The sequence below is a fragment of the Lytechinus pictus genome, chromosome 4, assembly GCF_037042905.1.
Source record: "Lytechinus pictus isolate F3 Inbred chromosome 4, Lp3.0, whole genome shotgun sequence".
NCBI classification, from domain to species: Eukaryota; Metazoa; Echinodermata; class Echinoidea; order Temnopleuroida; family Toxopneustidae; genus Lytechinus; species Lytechinus pictus.
Window position 1 is genome coordinate 6,565,211 of NC_087248.1, and position 8,159 is coordinate 6,573,369.

The window sequence follows — 8,159 nt, forward strand, 5'->3', positions numbered from 1 at the left end:
TGAGATTATCTTCATGCATGATTACCTTTAGGAATATATAGAAGTGAAGAAAGTAGCTTTCAGTAGTAGATTCTCATTCTTGATATCATCAGTTTGGGGGTTAAAAAGGTATTGATTCATATAGGGGCAGGATAGTTAAGCACTACCCCCCCCAAAAAAAAAACCCTTTGTGCACTTGTTTTTAGAATGATGCAGTCAGTAAAGGTTGTACCCCTATATTTCTCCTAGTACTTCCACTTTCAATAATTTTCTCCTGACCTGTATTTGTTTTTTTTGAAAGAAAAAAAAACTTGTGCTTTTCCCTTTAAAATTCGACCTGGCAAATTACGTAAGCTTGACGAATAAATCATAAAATTTTGTTTAGAAACCTGACCTTTAGAAAATTGGGCTATTATTGGATTTGGAGAGGCGTTAATCCTGCTGATACCACTTTGTATGAGGGATTATCCAGGATTAGGTATAATCTGAGATTATGTTGCCTTTTACCACATTAGCCCTAAATGTAAACATTCCATTGTACACCAATCCGTTGTTTCCTTATTTCGTACAAAATGTAGGCCTAGGCTTTTATCTAAAATCAATTGTCTTTTTTTGTAATTATAAGTGCACTTCATCATACAGTGTTGAATATAATGAGCAGCATAACTATTGTCCTATAAACAAGTTTCATTGTAAAATAATGCATATTGTGTAGCCAAATGGATTTAGTACATGTACATGTAGGGCCTATATTTGACACATTTACTTCATAAAAACTTGGCATGTGCAGGAGAAGGGTGTACTGCAACTGCATTCTCCTCTGGAAAGGAGCCGAGGAGGTGCTATCATACTGTAGGTCCATGGTGCTATAGAGCTACAGTGAATTAAAGTGTGCCGGGGGGGGGGGGGGTGAGGGGTGTCTTCAATAAGTGACCAGGGGCCTGTAACACAAAGCCTAGCAATCATCGTAGAACATTTTTTGTATGATTGATTGCATTGACTACAATGTACAATTAACCATGAAAATCAAGCGTACAATTAATTACTAACCTTTGTGTTACGGGGATCCTTTAACCTTTTAAGTTCATGGTTACATGCGCAGACTTGGCTTTTTTCACATTGACCTCTAGAAATTAGGAAAAGCATAAAAACTTGCCCCTTCCCCATAGCCATGGGAAGCAAGGTTGCTGGGGGGTATATTATTCAGTTTATTTTACCATAGGCAGCACCCCCTGGAAATCATGTTGATACGCTGAAATGCATAATTTTACTAAAATCACTTCAATTTTCGAGCAAGAATCCTTTTTTTTCGTCATTTTTTTTTCTTCAAAACCAGCACCCCCTCTCCGAAAATTGTTCCCAGGGCCTTGCCCTTTCCCCAATATTATTTAATGAATTTAAATCAGTCAACTGCATGTAAAGTAACTATAAAAAAAGCCATTCCTATGTTTAGACAACAAATTTTTATAAGATTATGTATTTATTGGGTTATTGAATGCGACGGCCCAACCAGTATAGACCATCATAACAGATTACCTATTTTCTGAGAATCTGCCTCGTTTAATTTCTAGAGTTTGTGTCCATTTTCACACTTTATGAGTGAGAATTTAAGATTCAATATATAACTTGTAAATGTTTAACTATCAATCACATATTTCTTTCTCGGTGTTGCCTATCCTGCTTTTCAAATTCTTATGTAGATGATAAATGAATAGCTTTCCTCTTTTAGACAAGGAGCCTCATAAGATAGATAATTATTGGATTATCGAGCATGTTGATTCAACAGGTATAGCCTAACATCGGATTGATTATTTTCTGAGCAACTGTAATGTCATTTTGATCTCATTTCTTTCAGTAACTTGTGTCCTTTTTTAATTTCTCACGCCGAACGATTTAACGTGACTTGTCGATCATGTGTTCCTTTAGTGCACGAACGGCCTATGTCCCACTTCAAAAGAGCGGAAACTGTGTTAAGAACTATTCTTTAAAAAATCGCAAGGAATTATATCCTTGTCATGTTCATTTTATGGAAGAGGCTTACTTGAGCGATAATCAGAAAAGTATGATAAATGTTATACGTTTCCAATGTTTAGATATCATTATTGGATAACTAGCATGACTTTTACCCTTCACAAATTTTGACTCCGGTTTGTGCTTTGTTTCGTATTATAACATCGGATTAATTATTTTCTGAGAAACTATAATGACACTATCACATTGCATTTCTGTAAATCGCATCTATTTTTCCCTCGTGCCGAATTGTTTCACGTGACTTTTCGATCTTATGTTTCTGTAGTGCACAAATGGCCTATCCAATTTCACAAAGTGCCAAGGCCTAACCTTTAAGTTTAATATCAATTCATGTCCCAGAATCTGTTGCGCTTTAATGCTTGATGATCTTGCATCCATTATAACTGTGAGCTGCATCATTTGGCGATGGTTTATCCGTGGACCCTAATAGGGTCCATGGTTTAACCACAGACAACAGACACACCAGTGATATTATGGGACCAAGGAATACATTAAAAATAATCTGATATCAATCAAATTCTATTGGGGATTAATCAAGTACTGATTGATTGCACATCAAGATAACTAGCATAAAGTAATTCATCAGTGTTTGAAGTGCAGTAATCCAGTATATCGCTTGCCTGTCATAGCAGTAAGAGGTATGTTATCTTATAGGCCTGCATGTGTAACGTAAACTGCAGTTATCATCTTTGTATGTATTTAAAAACTAAAAGACTCTGAAAATTCACTCATACCCTTTTTACACAGGATTTTCTTAACCCCGGACTATCGCTAACCCCGTACTATCCTTAACCCCGTACTATTTTTTTTCCTTTTTACACATGCCAAATTGTTATTGCTAACCCCGGATAAGGAATGCTTGCTTTTCACACACGAAACTCGCTAACCCCGGACTAGTGGTTTTTGTCGATCATTCGTAGTACAAGTACTTCACTCGTACCATTTTACACACGCTACAATTTCCTTAACCCCGTACTATAGGTGGGGCCAAATTGCCATTTGGCCCCACCTATAATACGGGGTTAAGCTTAGCCCACTTTCGTTTTACACTAGCGATCTTAACCCCGTACTATCGCTCTTAGCACCGCAATTGCTGGGATAACCCTGCTTTTTTGCAGGGCCAAATAATCCCGTACTAAAGGTGGGGTTAGCCCACTTTGCAAAAATGCTGTGTAAAAAGAAAGTGGGCTAAGCTTAACCCCGTACTATAGGTGGGGCTAAATGGCAATTTAGCCCCACCTATAGTACGGGGTTAAGGAAATTTTAGCGTGTGTAAAAAGGGTACAAGTGACCCTCTAAGATCCGATCCAGGCGACTTTGAGTCTTACTTGGTCTAGTGACCATCGCCAGAACAGGGATGTACTGGACCCATTCCATTGCCCCAGACAGATATGAGTCAGATGCTACAACACTTTCGTGTTGCTTGGAACTGAATCTCAAAGATTGCAGACCCTATTTCTAAGATTTGAAATTTTCATAATAAATAGCTGGATCTGATGGAAGCAGGTCATGTGTGTTCTTTAACAGTTGCCGGGTTAGATTAAATTGTTATGGTTTTTCGTAGAAATTCAGATTCAAACCCTGGACTGTCCCATACTTTCTAAAACTGTGTATTCCGTAACGAGTTCCAGCACTTAGTGAGGTCTGGTGAGCAAAGACTAGGATTAATCAATTCATTGATAAAAATACCTCCCATGTTACACATTAGATATGGAGTAAAATCTCTTTGCTTAATATGATTCCTCGGGGATATTGGAGGAGCCATCTTAGCTCTACCTTGAATAGAAGACACCAGATAAGAACCAAGACCATGAATACAGCTCACTGGGGCGTGGCAGTGTTTGACAACAGTTAGAATTGGGACAATAAAGATTAGGAAACAAGGTGTTATTTGGCGCCCCAACAGGTGATTGTTCCAGAGACTGGATAATAGGATTTAGAGGATTAGTTGATAGGCTTAGTCTATCAGGCGCTTCTTCAAATTCAGTCTGTCTGTTGAGGTTGGAGGGTCTGGTGGAGATGACTGAAGGGGGGCATCTGTGCACCCATTTCGCCTTCTGGTATAAGAACTTAATCCAAGAGATTCCTTACAATGATGCAATTTGTACCTGTCCTTTTTTTTTGCTGTTCCTCAAAATATATTGGAGCTTGAATAATGAATATCAAAATACAATTCATCTATATGCGAATGGAAAAATTCATATTCACAAGGATTTGGCGCTTAGAGCATGTACAGTATTCCTTCTTTCTGATGGGACGCTAGAGTTTTAATGCTGAACATGACATAGGATTTGACTCCTTATGGCCTGAAACAAGCATTGATTACAAAGTAATAATTGATGATCAGTGTAAGGAAAGCAAGATTGACAGAAAAGGAAAGGGGATAGCTCCGCATTTCCCACCTTTGATTACTCCTCTCAGGAAGGGTGTACTGATGACCCCCTATCCTACCAATGACCCCCTTATCTTGCACTTACAACCCTATTCATGGTGAGTTTGAAGAGAAATAAAAACTGGAATGTAGATGCTTTCTAACCTAACCAACCTGCTCACCAAAATACCTGTAAATTTACAAGAACTTGTCCAGGTCTCAAAATACAAGATAGTTATTTTCTGCATTTATTCCTCTACTTGAAACAGACCCTTTTGGGGTTAGTTCTCAAAGTTAAAAGCAGGCGCAGCCAGCAGGCTAGTGACCCAGGTACCCTTGCCCACATTCACTTATCCAGCGTACACACCGGGATGAAATTCATCTTGTTATTTGCTTTCATGTGTGAGAATACCCAGCATAGAAAAAACCCTGCAAAGTTCTTGTAATTTTTACAAATATCTAGCTATACTACTATTTAGCAGGAATATTTACATTTTCAATGACACCAACAAAACTACTGATTGCTGTACATGTAGATAAGTGAAGAGTAGAATAACAAATGCATTAGCAAATATTTGTCCTTTGGTATTAATGGAACTCAAAAGAGTATTTCAGTTATGAAAAAAAAAATCTTCTTGAAACCCATTGATAAAATTTCCCCAATAAATGAAATCATTAATGAAGTTTGCATCGGAAATGACATTGAAGGGTACCATTGTGCATGTTTCTTTGATTATCTTTGCATATTACATTTGATGCAAGGTTTATGTCCTCAATCCTCATACAGTCATACCTTATTAAAGGTCAAGTCCACCTCATAAAAATGTTGATTTGAATCAACAGAGAAGTTTTGCTTATTTTCCTCAAAATTATTATATGCACAATTTAGTCACATGCAAATGAGAGAATTGATGATGTCCCTCACTCACTATTTCTTTTATTTTTCGTTTTTTATTGTTTGAATTATACAATATTTCAATTTTTAAAGATTTGACAATAAGGACCAACTTGACTGAACCATATAATGTGAAACAATGGTAATTCAACATGTTCATGGAGAAATAAACTTTGTTTCACAGGACAATGAGGAGAAAATTAGAATATATCATATTTCATATAATGAAATACAAAAGAAAAAGTGAGTGAGTGATGTCATCAGTTCCCTCATTTGCATACCGACTGGGATGTGCATAAAACTATTATGTGAAATTAAGCGAAACTTAAAAATGTCATAACTTTCTTATTTTACATCCGATTTTGATGAAATTTTCAGTGTTATGCTCGTTGGATTTTTCTCTTTTTATTCAAATTGACATTTTGTTGGGGTGGACTTGTCCTTTAAGAAGTTATTTTTGGAATAATTTTTTATGGTATACCAATTTATCTTCATGCTTTCAGAAGCAATCCTCCGAATTTTCAGTATGTACATCAAACATTATGTGTGGGAGCCTCTTTCTTTAATGGCACCCCAATTTATCTTCATATCTGTATTAAACACAGACATGACAGACTCGTAGAATCAGTTCTTTAGCATGGTATCTTTGGTAAATCGAAGGATTATGAGAGATGTGGGGGGTTTTATCTAATCCCCATTTTTGAGATGCCAATTTAGCACCTCCTTTGAGCCTTTCGGCAGACCACAATCACCCTAATCAAAGGGGTACTTCCAACTTCTCCAGCGTATATCCAATGAATTTCAAATCGGAAGTCCTACTTGCCAAATCAAATGCACATTATTCTCTCACCCACTTCAGTTAAATTGAAAGGTGTGAGGGTACTTCAAACAAAAAATGATGCGTAAATAAGGGATTTCTCAAACCAAACTAGGATAGAACCTGGAACATGAAAAGGAAGGCATACACTCGCCAATCTGCTATGTATTCAAAATAGATTTATTCAAACGTGAAGTTCCATTACAATTTAATTCATTTGTTATTAAATTATTTTCATTCTCTTCTTGTCCCATGCTTCCACCCAAAGCCAATTATAATCACAGCATTTAATAATAATAATAATAATAGCTGTATTTATAAAGCGCCTTTTGCCTGAGGATACAAAGCGGCTTTAGCTCGAGCTACCATCACCGGCGCTCAGTGCATGCAAGGAATTCTCGCTACTCCAAATAGGAACAAAAATCTCATAATGCGCGAGACGAGATAATTTTCACTCCGTCGGGTCGTCATCACCACTTCCGGTTCAGAGTCATGCTCGCGCGAGGTTCGTGATACTGAGTTTTCCACCACGCTGAAATCGATGCCAATCAGCGTAATATGTACAGATTATAATACTTTTTATTTAATTTGGTCAGTTTTGATTCCATTTGAATTATGAATAAAAATAAAAAATGTATTTCACATGAAAATAATTTTTATTCATGTTTTTATTAGGTTATAAAAAATTAAACAAGAAATGAATATCTTACAATTTTGCATTAAATTACGGTCGTATTCGACTAGACGCTAAATATATACAGCATTCATTCCATTCAATTTTTCGTCGACCACAAAATGGATAAAAAATCAGTTTCGGAACTTAAAAAAATCTTAACTGACAGAGGAATACCGTGCAATGGAAAGCGTCGGGCAGAATGAGTGACTTTAGCAGAAAAGGCCGTTAAACTGTATCGTGAAAGAGAGGGTTGTGATCACGAACTTTCCGAGCGAAAGCTACGTTGTGTTGTTGTGCATGACGGCACTGTTGATCTGAATGGCAAAACAGTGCATTGGACTTCCGAACAGGAAGTTGTAATACCGAAAAAGCTATCCCATAATGCAATGCGCGTTACAGGGATTTTCCCGGATCTCGACGAAATCGCTATTTGGGGTAGCGAGAATTAATCCTGCTGGGTACCCATTCACCTCACCTGGGTCGAGTGCAGCACAGTGCGGATAAATTTCTTGCTGAAGGAAAACATGCCATGGTTTGGATTCGAACCCATGACCCTCTGTTTGAAAGGCGAGAGTCAGAAGTCAGAACCACTAGACCACGACGCGCCTGTGTATAGGTGTATAACTAAATTTTACTTGTTGCTGTCCCCTAATATTGATGATTAATGCTTTATAAAGTACATGTATGCAAACAATTTCTTAGCATTTTATACAAGAGAATAAAAGATGTTGATGTCGGGAAGGAATTCCAGGCATTGATTCTACACGAGTTAATTAGGTTTCGATAACTTTATTTTTATATTTATAACCTAGTAGCATACATCAGATAAAAAACATAATTAAACTTTGACAAAGGAAAAAGTACAGGACCTGCAATTGCCAATCACATTCACTATTGCTAACTACTTGAAACTACAATTATATAGCCTACTGCATCTGTTAAATGATTGATAACTATAGCAATTTTTTTACATGAACCAAAGCAGTTCTTCCCAATTATACTTTTTATAGGTGTCAAACATGTTAGAAAAAAAGAGTGTGAGAGTATTTATAACAATCACCTATTGTGTGCGTCATTAGGGATTAATATATGTTTTTCATTGAATGAATCATAGTTCTGTTCAAAGTACTTTTTGTTAGATATCATATCTGGCTTAGTTGCTATTTGATGACAAAGCTGTGGAGTAATTGCTCTCATTTAATCAGTGAATGCTGCATCCTCTTCCGCTTATTTGACGTTATGTCGCAGAGAGAAATGAAGGAGAAATGGTAGAGAAGAGGAATAAGAGAGGGACAGTGAGATAGAGAGAACTCACCCCTGCTGAAATACTAGTTTAGCTGGGTACATGTCTTTTTCATTGGCTGAAAGTTGAACTGGGAGAATTCATTTT